The sequence below is a fragment of the Rhinatrema bivittatum genome, chromosome 1 (assembly GCF_901001135.1).
Source record: "Rhinatrema bivittatum chromosome 1, aRhiBiv1.1, whole genome shotgun sequence".
NCBI lineage: Eukaryota > Metazoa > Chordata > Amphibia > Gymnophiona > Rhinatrematidae > Rhinatrema > Rhinatrema bivittatum.
The window spans coordinates 610,053,746-610,067,871 of NC_042615.1; the positions used below are offsets into that span (position 1 = coordinate 610,053,746).

At 42.3% G+C, this 14,126-nt stretch overlaps 1 protein-coding gene across 3 annotated transcripts in view; it reads right to left on the reverse strand.

Annotated features, from left to right (window-relative positions):
• Nucleotides 1-14,126, reverse strand: part of DMXL1 (Dmx like 1) — a 692,618-nt gene that overhangs the window by 546,000 nt on the left and 132,492 nt on the right. The gene's annotated exons all lie outside the window — the stretch shown is intronic.

The window sequence follows — 14,126 nt, forward strand, 5'->3', positions numbered from 1 at the left end:
GTGTGAGGAGAAACCCATATGGTCTCTGAAGAGGATGTATCTCCTCCAACCCCAGTCAGAGGGCACCTCAGTCCATGGACCAGCTTACAGGGCTAATAAAGAATTTGTCTCCATCTCCTGAGAACAAGAAAGGAATATTAAAGCTTCACCTGTCCAAAGTTAGGGAAATGTTCACAGAGTAGCGCTTCCCCAGTTCAACACCAGTGCACAACTCACTGCAATAGCTGCCCACTATAGGCCTCAACCCCCAGTAGTCCAGCAAGATTTCACCCCTGCCAGGAGTCCCACTATGACTCAAGAGGATGAGGAAGGAGCTTTGACTCAGTCAGGTTCCTTCCTGGGTATATCCCCTCCAGGGCAACACATCTTCATCTTAATTGCCATCTTCATCATCATGGTCATGATCAGAGGATTCAAAGACAATTCTGTCAGATCCCGTGCCTGATTTATCACAGTACTCCTCCCCGCCAGAGGATCTCTTTTACTCCCAAGTTTCTATTTATTTTATTTAACGGTTTTATATACCGACATTCATCAAAGATATCACATCGGTTCACAGCGTAACAAGAAACTAGTGCCAGTGGCAGCGCTTTACATCGAACAAGTTTAACATAATACAGTTAAAAAAATATTGGAACATAATAACTAGAGCATGAGGAAAGGTAGGGGAAGTAAAACATTAAACTAAAATTAGAATAACATGATTACAAGAAGGTAAAAAGAGAAAAAAAGGGGGGGAGAAGTGACAGAAGAATAAAATTAGATTAGTGAATTATTGTAAGCGAAGATTGCAGGTATATACAAAATGTACAATTATAGGGAATAATATAAAATAACAATAGTTCAGGGAAGGGGTGAGGTGAGAAGGGGGGGAGAGGTAGGGAATGGAGGGGGGAAGGGTAATACAGAGGGGAGGGAGAAGAGGAATGGTGTAAGCTTAGGGAGAAGCTTACACCATTCTAATGGTGTTTATAATTTCTAATGGTGTATAATGGTGTATATAGTTTCTAATGTTTATTTATTTATTTATTAGATAAGACGACCACCTAAGAAAGCAGCTCCTACAACTACCAAGTGACTCTGCAGCAATCTCTATGTACTAGTTATTTCAAGACCTCAAGTCAGAATGTGGCAATCTTTCATCTCATGCCGTCAGATAATCCAAAAGCTTGACTTGAAGCACAGGGTGCAAGCAGCCCCTGGATATTCATATAGTCTACCTTCAAGACTACTCTTAGTGATAGTCAGCCCTCAGTGGTCCAAAAGGATTTGGGAGTATTCCAATAAAGCCAATGGGAAAAGACCTAAAACTCCTGGATACCTATGGCAAAAAAAAAAAAAAAGTCTTCCAGAGTTCAATGTTGAGCACACAAGACTGTAGCACATCGGTGATATACGGCACAATACCTGCATGAGTGTGCCAAGAAACTGAAGCACTTGAAGTTGCTAGACCCAGAGAAGATTGATGTTCCTAAGGTGGTAAAGGATGCAGAAGAATGAGAGAAACATCTAATCTGATCAATGAAGTATTTGATACTGCAGCCAGGACTTCAGCAGCAGCCACTGTGGGGCAAAACTGGCTTGATATTTACATGCTTCCTGTATTGGACACAACTTGTTTGGAGACAAATTTAAGGAGTAAGTGGCTCAAATTAAGGAACATCAAGTCACAATTCAGTCATTGTCAATTGGAGGTTATCAGCCTTCCCTGCTCAGAAGTCAGTATTTGTCTTATAGTCTACCAATCTTTCAAAGGTGCCCCTTCTGCTCTTTTCATCATCATTAAACCCCTCTTACTCTGCACTAGATCCCTACCAGGGTGAGGACACTGCCCACAGTGCTATTCTGCTGCCAGCAAGGATCTTCAGTGGGCTATGTTCTATGCTGCCTCGGGCCTTCAAGCTTCTATGACTGAGATCCTGCTGGCAGCCATGTTAGCAAGGACTCTGCGCTGCCACAAACATTTATGCCTTATTGCTCTCAGCACTCTGCCTTAGCTTGGGTCTAACCTTGGTCCATGCCATGGACCTCCATAGTCCTTGCCTTATTTATTTATTTATTATTTATATTTTTATTAAGTTTCACAAAATCTACAGAACATAGGTTCAAGAATATCAGATACAGGATAGGAAATCTTCCTTTACATCTCCATCATTTAACATATAATACTAACTTCCTGGTCTGAATAAATTATAAGAAATAGGGAGCCCAATACATAAATGAGCAGTATTTAGAAGAAAACAAGACATTATCAACCGATATTCCCTTCCAATAAATGATACCTGAAAGGTTAATCTAATCAATGCATGGACCTGAGACAATATTCAGGAATGTGAGTCAAGATACCCCCGTAGCAGTGTTGGGTCTTGAAACACATACCTAGCATCCTGAAAAATCAAAACACATTTAGAGGGATATCTTAATATAAATTTTGCACCCCTGCTTAACGCTTCTGGGCGCATTTGTAAGAAACTCCTTCTCTCCTGAGTGACTAGTTACATCTGGATATATCCACAGCCTAGACCCGTGAAATTGTAAATCTTGATTTCTTAAGTAACTTCTCAATATATTATCTCTATCAGATATAAAGAGACACATGATACAAACAAAGTTTCTCTAGTGGTTATTACAGTTTCTAAAGTCATTTCAAGGAGAGCTGACAAGTCCATAGACTCCTCTTTCTCTTTTTGCAGTTGTGGCAATTGGACTTTTTTTTCTTTATTGCTAGGCAGGTAGTATATCCTTGATAAAACCGGTAATGTCTCTTCAGGAAATTTCAAAATGTCCTTAATATAACTTCTAAATAAGTCCCTTGGTGATAAACCTTTAAGCTTCGGGAAATTCAATATACGAAGGTTAAGGCGTCTCTGTTCATTTTCCATTTTCTCAATTCGGGCATTATTTATTATATCAGATTTCACCAGATTATTTTGAACTTCTTTAATACCTTCTGTCCTCTGTTCATTCTCAATTATTCGTTTTTCCAAAGCTTTAACCTTAACCTCAAAGTTCTTAGTATGTTGAATATTTTCTCTGAGTAAACCAGACATTTTTAATAGAGGAATCCATAGCAATAAACATTCCCCAGATTGTGTCTACATTCATTTCTTTAGGTTTTTCAAAAGGGTAAACACCCGCTACCTGTATCTCCGGCTCACATTTTCCTGTTGCCTCAGGTTCTCCATTACTCCCATCGTCTAGGACCTCCAATGGCGTCTGTCCCCTGGAGCCGCGATCTTCTTCACTCACCAAAAGAATCACCTCCTCGGTGTTCTTTCTCTGGGACAAAGTTCTTTCCGGCGCCATTTTTCTTTCTAGCCATCCTACTGTGGCTTCTGCAGATGTACAAAAAATCCCAGACGGCGGGTCTGGAGCCTCCGGTGCGCCCGGACTGAGGGATGCCTCTTCCAACTGGGTCCCCGGGGCCTGCTCCTCTCCGGGGAGCTCCGCGTTGCCTCGAACCGGCAAATTCCTTTCAGGTCTCGCGAACACGCTCTCGATGCTTGGCTGCCAAATATCCACAGGAGTTGAGGTAATATTAGGCTTTAATTTAGCCTTTCGTTTGGTGTGAGGCATGGATAATAATTCTAGGAAATGTTTCAAGAAAGGCAAATTTCAAACAGGTAGCCAGGAGCGAGGTTGTGTGCGTCTCATCTATTGGGCGGCCATCTTGGACTCCCCATTTATTTATTTTTTATTTAAACACTTTTATATACCGACGTTCATAGACATATCACATCTGTTTACAAATAACAGGGGATAAATATTGAAATTGAGGGGCGAAGGATAAAGTTACATGTAACAGGGAAATAAAAAACTTGAAAGAGTTGAAGAAAATGGTCAAGTGACCTAAGCGAGAAGGAGTTAAATAGATAGCGCAATAAATTATAACATTGTTTGTAAAGTTCTGGAGGGGGAGGTAGTCATATCACTCCTATTCTTCAATCTTTACATTGGCTCCCCATAAAATTCAGGATAAAATATAAAATTCTTTCCACTATTCATAGCCTAATCCATAACCCAACTTCCACCTGGCTCTGCTCATTACTACGGATATACAAACCAACAAGACACTTAAGATCACTTACCCAAAATCTTTTAGACATTCCCTCACCTAAACAAGCCAGATTAGACGTCACCAGAAAGAGAGCTTTCTCAGTAGCCGGTCCCATCCTTTGGAATTCACTCCCAAACCCACTCCGATCTATATCAAATCCGTCTCATTTCAAAAAATCACTCAAAACACATTTGTTTCAACTCGCATTTCAAACATCCACTCAAGAACAAGTTTAATGCTCATCCATCTATTTCCATATTTACCAGATTCATCTCATTCCTTTTCCCTTTACCATTCCCATACTCTCCTCCTACTAGCTACATTCCATTTTTTCATAGCCCCCCCCCCCCCCCCCCCCTTCCTTCCTTCCCCTGACATGAAATCCATGGCAACATATTTTTTTATTACTTTGTTTTTAAGTAATTAATTTGATTTATTTTTTTATTTATTTTTTTAAGCTAATTTCTTAGCTATTGACTAATTTTTGTATATTTTAACTTATTTTTAATTTGACTTTTTTTGATTAATTTTATTTCCATTATGTAAACCGTTTTGACAAAAATCTCTTTTATAAAACGGTATATAAAAATTTTTAAATAAATAAATAGTGAGGGGAGAGCTAATTCCAGGGTAGGCTAATTCAAGTGCAGGTTAATTCAGGTATAGGCTTGTTCGAACAGCCACGTCTTAAGCTTTTTTTTTTTTTTTTTTTTTTTTTTTAAGGTGGCAGTGCAGTGTTCTAAGCGGAGATCTGGTGGCATAGAGTTCCATAAAGTTGGACCTGCTACGGTTAGTGCCCGTTTTTTTGGTAGATATGAGTTGGGTGATATTGTGGGAGGGAATGGCTAAGGATCCTTCGTACGCGGTTCTGGAGGATCTGTTGGAGGTGCGGTATTGGAAGGATTTATTTTGCCACATGGTGTTTTGATTATTTAAGGTTTTGTAAATAATTGTAAGGCTCTTATAAATGATTCTCGAAGTGATCGGGAGCCAGTGGAGGTCTTTGAGGATCGGAGTGATGTGCTCTGATCTGCGTGTGTTAGGATTCTTGCCGCCACATTTTGCAGCATTTGAAGGGGTTTGATTGAGGTTGCAGGGAGGCCTAAGAGAAGGGAATTACAGTAATCGATCTTAGAGAAAAGGGTAGTTTGGAGGACTGTTCGGAAGTCATTGTGGTGTAGTAAAGGTCTTAGTTTTTTTTAGTACCTGCAATTTGTAAAAACAGTCTTTAGTTGTATTGTTAATGTTTTTGAAGACTGAGGTGGTTATCAAGGGTAAAACCTAAATATCTAACTTGTTGGGAGAAAGTGAAGGGATGCTCTGAGGGTGGTGGGTTAAGGCGAGCGGGGGAGATAAAAAGCAGCTCTGTTTTGGATGTATTCAAGGCCAGCTTGAGGTTGGTGAGGAGGGAGTTGATTGAAGAGAGGCAGTTATTCCAGGTATTAAGCACAGTAGATACAGAGTCTGTGACAGGGATGAGTATCTGTACATCATCTGCATAGATGAAATGCATGAGACCAAGGTTGGCAAGAAGATGGCATAAGGGTAGCAGGTAAATGTTAAAAAGGGTGGGGGAGAGGGAGGATCCCTGTGGTACGCCATGTGTTAGGTTAATGGGATTCGATTCGTGGTTGCCTATTTTAACTTTGTACTGGCGATTATTTAGAAAGGATACAAACCAGTTTAGGGCTGTTCCTGATATACCTATGTCGGTGAGGCGTTCAATCAGAATATTGTGGCTGACTGTGTCAAAGACTGAGGAAATGTCTAATAAGGCGAGAATAAATGATTGATCCTTGTCCATACCCCTAAGGATTGTGTCAGATAAAGATAGTAAAAGGGTTTCAGTTTTGAAAGATTTCCTGAAGCCGAATTGGGACGGGTAGAGGAGGTTATTTTCAAGATGATCAACGAGTTGTAGGTTGACGACGCTCTCCAAATGTTTAGCCAGGAAAGGGAGGTTGGATATTGGTCTAAAGTTAGCTGGGTCTGCCATGTCTAGGTTTGGTTTCTTTAAAATGGGTTTGAGGATGGCTTGTTTAAGGGCCGAAGGGACTTGTCCTATGGTGAGTGAGCAGTTGATAATTACTGATAGGGGTTTGGCGATTGTGTCAGGAATGGTAAGGAGGGCTTTAGTAGGGATAAAGTCCTCAGGGTGTGTAGAGGGTTTCATTTTCTTTAATAGGTTAGAAATCTCTGAAATGGAGGTGGTGTCGAAAGTGTCGAGGGGGTACAGGTGTTTTCCTGTCTAGTATGTGGGGGTGGGGGGAGGGGGGAATTTTATAATGAGGTTACTAATTTTGGTGTAGAAAAAGGTTGCTAGTTCATTGCATTTTTTTGCATCATTATCAGAGAATGAAGTTGGGGATGGCTTTGTGAAAGCGAGACATAGGAAAAGCGAGCTTTGGCATCATATTGGTAGTGGTGGATTTTTTGAGAGTAGTAGTCTTTTTTTGTTTGTAAGATTGAGGCTCTGTAGGAGTGAAGGGTGTTTTTATAGTCTGCTAGGAGGGACGGGGAAGGGTTCTTGCGCCATTTCCATTCTTTGGTTCTTAGCTGTAGTTTGAGGGACTTATGTTCTGCTGTGAACCACGGGTTTTTTTGAATTATGTGGCTTTATTTCTCTAGATGAGATAGGACAGACTTTGTCCGCCACGTCTTTGGTTATTCTGCTCCAAGAGCGGTGGGCAGAGTCAATGTTGGTGAGGTCCAATTTTCCGAGTTCTGATGTGAGGGAGAGGGTTAGATCCTCTTGAGAGCATGGTTTCCTGTAGTAAATGAGGTTGCTTTGTTTTATGGTGGGACATGGATTTTTATTTAAGGTGAGCTTGGAGATTATGAGGGAATGGTCAGACCAGGGAACTGGGGTGCAGGTGGGAGCTTCTGCAGTGGTGAAGTGAGAGTTAGTGAACATTAAGTCTAATGTATGTCCGTCTTTATGTGTAGGGCTAAATACGGTTTGGGTAAATCCCAGGGCTGTGATCACAGATAAGAAGGATTCACAGGCTGGAGAAAGGGGCATGCGGTCCACATGGAGATTGAAATCCCCCAGGAATATCCATGTCTATCTTCTCTGCAATAAATTCAATGAATGAGGAAGGGTTGCTGTTGAGGAGACCAGGAGGAGTGTAAATGAGACAAATTTGGAGTTGTGGGGATTTAAAGAATCCTATTTCGTAATTCTGGAGAGGGTTAACAACATGAGGGATTAGTTTCAATTCTTTCTTTGAGGCCAGTAGAAGGCCTCCTCCTCTTTTTTTTGAGTCTGGGAAGGGAGTGAATGTCATAGAGGTCTGTGGGGAGTTGATTCACAAGGACTATGTCCGTATGTTTGAGCCATGTTTCTGTTATAGCACAGATGTCTGGCTGAGTGTCTAATAAAAGGTCATTAAGGATCGGGGGGTTTTTTAGTTCGTGATTGGGAGTTGAAGAGGAGGGGTGAAAGTGTGGGTAAACAAAGAATTTGTGTTAGGGGGGAAATCATAATAGGTACTAGCGCTCTCAAGTTGGAGGGAGGCGTAAGGGGGTAAATCCTTTTTTGGGTATAGGGTTGGTGGTTAAGTATAGGGATAGGGTAAGAATCCATGTTGGGAAGGAGGGAGAATGGAGAGATATGAGAACTTGTATGTATGCCTAGCTAAGCCTCGGGCTCTTACCCCGGTAGGTGTGCGCCAAGCGCGCGAGCCTTTGCAGTAATAGACACTACTTCGTGGTGATGGGTCCAGCCTTCAGATGGAGGTCCTGTCTGGTTGCTGGTAGAAGGTCAGGTAGGGGCGTACGCTTGGTGACGGTCTGGTTGTGTCACAGGCCGGGCATAGGAGTGTCAGGTCGCAGTGCTGGTACCCGGGCTGGAGGGGGGAAAGATGCGGTCTGCAGCACTTTGAGACAGTGAGTGTCCTATATCTTCTGAATCTCCTGGTGGGTGAGGGTCAAATGCATGAGTCATTGGTAGGGTCCGAGTGTAGGAGGAGACAATGCTGCGTCATTGCAGGGAGGGTCCATAAGTAGATCCTGGAGGGGAAAATTTTCAGGAGTGCGTCTGCGAGGTCACTGTTGCTCATTAGTTTCGTGGTTTCCTTTGAAGTAACTGGAATCGCCTGAAGGATGAGCACGAAGGGGCGCACTAAAGGGGCCTGCCCCTTAGATGCGCGGCGCCGGAGGAAGGGTAGATATTTTAAAGTCCCTACCCGACTCTGCTGCTGTTGTCACTGCCGGAAGCAGGCATAGGGGCGGAGCCTCGGGGCATCCTCCATCTTGGTGGTCCGGAGGTCCTCAGGTCGATGGGGCAGTCGGGTCCAGTGGAGAGGGGCAGCGGAAGGCGGCCGCATGGTGCTGGCACCAAAGAAGAGGGTGCCGGAGGAAAGGATAAGGATTTTAAAGTCCCTACCCGACTCTGCTGCTGTCCTGCTTAGGCCAGTATGGTGACCCTCTAGTTCTGTGTGTATTTGTCCTATTGTTTGTTCTATTCTTGTCCTTGTCTGGTTCTTGTATGTGCTGGCCTTCCTATTTGTACTGTGTATCCTACCTTGTGAGCACCCTTATGTTTTATCTCTGCTCCAGCCCTATCTTAGTGGATGCCTTCCAGTTCCCTGCCAGCACTTCCAGTCCTGTCGCCCACCAGAACATAAAAGCTTAACCTGAGGAAGAGATAGCTGACCAGGCAGAAATCTGTCCTGCACAGTCCATGCCTAAAGAAGCCTGTTATGCCTGAACCAGCGCTGATCTTGTCCTGGGGATTACCGTTCCTTCCAGAGTGCCAGATCATCAAGGACCATGGAGTGTTGCTACCACTTGTGTTTTTCACCTCCCTACAACCCAGCACTTTTGAGCCTTTAAATCAGATCAGTCTCAATCTGCCCAGTTTCAATTGGAAATAGAATTGTTCCTTCTGGAGGAAATAAAGAGGGTACCTTCGCAGAAATGTGGTCAGGGATTCTTCTGGTACTTCCTGGTTTCTTGGGAGTGAGAAGGATTGAGACCTATTCTGAATTACTTAGACTGAACATACTGTTAGTTCAAGAGAAATTCAAGATCAATCTGCACAAAATCCTCCCTTTCATTCAGCCAAGGAATAGGATATGTAGCCTAGACCCCAAGAATGCTTATGCACACATCCCTATTCATCTCACTGGAAGCTCCTCAGATTTGTAGTGTTCGCAAAGCTCCTGGCAATGGTAGCAATGCAGCTTCAACAGCTGGGTGTCTGCATATTCTAACTAGCTAAGTGTTTTATGATGGATCCAACCCAATTGAGAGTCCGGGAATCCCTCGAGAAGTCCATTCAGTTCCTTAAATCCCTGATCATCACTGCCAAATCAAGCCTAATCCCTATTCAGAGGATCCAGGTCATAGATGCAAGTATAGAGTGTACAGGAGTGTCCCTCCCAGACAAAAGGGCCACAGCACTAAGCAGCCTAGTAAATCCCTCCACCAAAAAGAGGATTCTCCTTGGTCACATGGCTGCTGCAATGCATGTAGTCCCACAACTTGGTTGAAAATGAGATGCCTTCAATGGGGCTTTCAAACATCATTGGAATCAACCAAGGAACCTTTATCCCATCTCATATCAGTGACTGCTGAAAACATCCCTTCAATGGTGGCTGTAACTTTTCAGTGCTGAAGGTGGGCCTCTATCTTCCGACTGCCTCATCAGATGACTCTCCCCATTGACATCTTCACACCCATATGGCTCAAATTCAAGAGTCAAGGGGTCCTTAGCAGAGAGCTGCCTTCAAATCAACCGAATAGAGCTGCATGCCATTTACTGTGCACTGAAAGCTCTCACCTGCTGTCAGGAAACAGAATCTGGATCCAGACAATCAGATGGCCATTTCCTACATAAATATACAAGGGGGTCACAGGCTCCTTTCATCCTCTTCCAAAGCCTGTCCAGATTTTGTCATGGGAACTTGTCAGTGAGATTACCTACAAGTGACCTACCTCCCAGGAACCCTAAATACAACTAGTGGACTGCCTCAGACTACTATCACTCAAGTGGTCCTTAAATGAATGAGTGATGTACAATTTATTCTCTCTCTGAAGACAGCCAACAATGATCTATTTACTTTGGAAGCAACAGAAAACTCAAAATGTTCTGCTCCATGCTTCTGAGCAGGTACAGTTCAGTTCCTGATGCTTTTCTGTTAAGCTGGGATGTCAATCTACTTCATGCATATCCACTGATCCCATTAAATTGCAAGAACATCCAGAAGTTACTTCAAAATCATATGCAAATGATAGTCATTGTTTTCAGAATAGCTATGGTAGGTGTGGTTTCTATATGCCATTCAGTTCTCAGTACAGTCTTCAATTCCACTGGAAACTTCTCCATCCCACATCATGCAGGAGATGTCAGGCTCTGGCATCCGAAAATGTCTTTTCTGGTCCTCTCAGCATAGATTTTGAACATGCAGTAGTTTCCTTCTCTGCTACTTCTGAAAGGCATGGAAGACATCCTGCTTTAAGCCAGGAAACCTTCAACAAGGAAGTCCTACAGCTTCAAGTGGAACAGAATTTTGTCCTGGTGGGTTCAGAGATCTGGACTGACTTGTTCTGCAGCCCAAAGGATATGATCCAATATTTTTTTGTTGCCTACTTTCTTTGGGGCTTAGTACTTCATTTGTGAAAATGCACCATCAACAGATGGAAGGAGCTCCAATTTCCATCCATGCTGCAGCATTTCAAGCCTCCAGAGTAAACTTTCAGTGGCTTGGGATCTTAAAAGTCATCTTCGCTCAACTTATGAAGCCTCCCTTTTAAACCTCTGGAGTTGGCTATTTTGAATTTCCTTACGTAGAAAGTGGTGCTCCTTTTAACTGTCACATCTGCTTGATAGTCAGTGAATTACAAGCACTAGCGTCCCATTCACCATATCTTCAATTCTTCTACAACAGCATGGTCCTGTGTATTTCTCCTAAGATCCTTCCAAAAATGGAATCTGATTTCCACATAAACCAAACCATCATTCTTCCTGCCTTTTATCCAAGGCCAAATGCACATAAAAGTGAGAAGGCTCTTCACTATTTAAACTATAAGAGCCTTGGCATAGCATTGAGAAGGACTTGGTCTCATTTAACTTCTCAAAAGTTCATATCCTCTGCTCCCAATGGGAGTGGTAGTAGACAGAAGAGCCCTGTCCAGTTGGCTAGTTGACTATATTGCTCACTGTTGTGTTGGTCTATAGATTTCAGATTCTATCAAGGTCATCAAGTGAGAGCCATGACAGCTTTAATGGCTCACCCTCAAGGCCACTTCCATTTGACATATTTGCAAAGCTGTGACTTGGTCTGCATGCCTAACAATCCACATCTCTCTGGAAAGCATGTCAAGAGAGAATAGCTGTGGCAAGCAATTTTGTGCAGCCTGTTCACCCAGTAACTCATTCTTCACTGGTGGGGCCAGATTTTTTTTTTCAGTTGTTGCTCCAACGTGCAGCCCTCGATTTATGACTCCTCACGTGTCATGGCTAATTCAGTCCTACTTGTCAATAAAGCAAGTTGGCTTACCTGTAAGTAAGGTTCTCCATACGCAGCAGGATGAATATGCTTGTTACTCGCCCACCTCACTAAAGCTTAAGCTCTCAGTAGACTGAGGAACTTACGAAAGCTCATACATGGGAACTCCTGCACATGCTCAGTAAAGTTTGAGTTCTGAGAGTTGGGTCCATTTGACGCCGTTATCAACATATCACAATTAATTCATCCTGCTGTCTACAGAGACTCCTGTTTACTGAAATTCAACTTGCTCATAAGGCGTGGCAGGATTAAGTTCCCTCATTCTTAAAACTATTCGGAACAACCTGGTTTTACATGCCATAACCACTTATGTGACATTAGCAACAAGCTTTTTTTTGTGGTGGAAAACTTGTCTAGTTATTAGACTTTGTCTATATTTAGAAATATAGCCAATGTCACCATGACACTAATTTTCCTCCTTTCAAAAAGAGACCTGTTATATGGATGTCAATAATCTGAGTGTACCTTCATACGATGCTGTAAAAAAATACAGCTATCGTGAGTGTGAAGCCTATGTGTAGGCTTTAAAAATCATTAGGTACCCCAGTGTTGGAATGCAAACTTTTGTAGTGCTCACTGTCCACTGTGCAATTGTTGCTGAAATGATCACGTGGATACTGTTGCAATATTCACTTATCTCAAAATTGTAGTCGGTCTTGCCTCAGCCGACATCCTGATGTTTCGGAGGCTGGCTCCTTCTTCAAGGGCTGGATATGCGCAAGAGAGACCGGTATTCCAGTGAAACATTAGATGTTGTGACAGTGAATCTGGTGGAACACAGGTAAAGTGTGCAAAAAAAAGAGACATCTTTTAGTTATTGAAAAAACAATTAACTTAGGCTGAAATGTAGAGAGATACATACTTGATTACTGTGCCAGCAATGTTCAACTTGTTAGGTTTGTTTAGCGGTCTGTGAAGCTCCGCTGTGGAGGAAATGAAATGACCAGAGGACTGTTTACTCTGTCTTAACTGCTGTAATTGTTAGCCTGCTTGTTAAAACCTGCAAATGGGCAGAAAAGGCTGCTGTTTTTTTTAAAACTTGAAGTGATAAAAGTTGTGCTCAAATCTCGGAGTAAAATTTAAAGTACTTACCAATTCACATGATCCATTCACGTGTCGTGTCTCTCTTTACAGATTTTTTCGTACCCTCATGATTCGACATTTTTTCCAGGATGCCCCCATAACAACTCCTGATATCTCTATCTTAAAAAACAAGTCAAGATGGATTCCATCAGGACCCATTGACGAACAGATAAAAGCATATCAAACATTGGTCCTTCAGGATGTTTCCATATTAGAAAAGAAGAAATTCCACATTTTTCATAATCTACCAAAAGATCAACGGTTAGCTCTATCATCTCTAGCATCCAATAGGGCCATCACCATCAAACCAGCAGACAAGGGAGGAGCAGTTGTGATACTGGATTCCAAAGAATATAGAAATGAAATACTTCAACAGCTACAAGATAAAAAGTTCTATCAGCCCCTAGCTGTTGATCCCACACCTGTATTACAGGACAAAATACAACAGCTTCTCATAGTAGCCCAGCAAAAAGGGTATCTCACAACTCGTGAATTTAATTTTTTGCAAGTCTCTCATCCCAGAACTCCAGTTATCTATGGAGTTCCAAAAATTCACAAAAGACTCATCAAACCTCCCTGTCGTCCCATTATTTCAGCTAACGGCTCGATACTCGAGCCTTTAGCCCAATTCATCGATTATTTTCTTCAACCTCAAGTATCTTTAGCACGATCTTATGTCCAAGATACCTCAGACATGTTGAACAAATTGGCAAAGACCCACGATTTACCTGCACAAAGCTTTCTAGTAACTTTAGACATAGAGGCTCTGTATACCAACATACCACAAACAGAAGCCCTTAAATTAATCAAAGACATACTTGTTCAAAGGCCACGTCCACACAGGATTCCATCACATTTTCTTGTTCAATTATCAGAAATAATATTGCATCACAATTACTTCGCGTTTGAGCAGGATTATTATTTGCAGACACATGGTGTGGCGATGGGCTCCCCTGTTGCCCCAGATGTAGCGAATCTTTTCGTCGCCATATTCGAAGAAACCATGGTATATACTTCTTCATTTTTCAGGAATATCTTGCAGTGGTCAAGATATATTGACGATATATTTTTCATATGGATAGGAACAGAAGCCACACTTGTGATGTTCCACCAGTGGCTCAATCAAGCACATTCCAATCTTAAATTTACCTTAAATTACCATCAAGATACTATATCATATCTCGACATCAAGATTTTCAGACAAGGTTCCACTTTGCATACTACCCTATTTAGGAAATCGACAGACAGAAATAATTTTCTTCGATTCGACAGCCATCATCCCAGAAAATTCAAGGAGGGTCTGCCAGTGGGGCAGTTCTTTCGCATCAAACGATTGTGCTCAGAGAATGAAGAATTCCATAAACAAGCAAACAGTCTATCCACACGTTTTGCTGCTAGAGGTTACCCCAAACATGTTATCAACCGAGCATATAAAAGAGCCATTTTCTCGGACAGAGACGCTCTTCTACAAT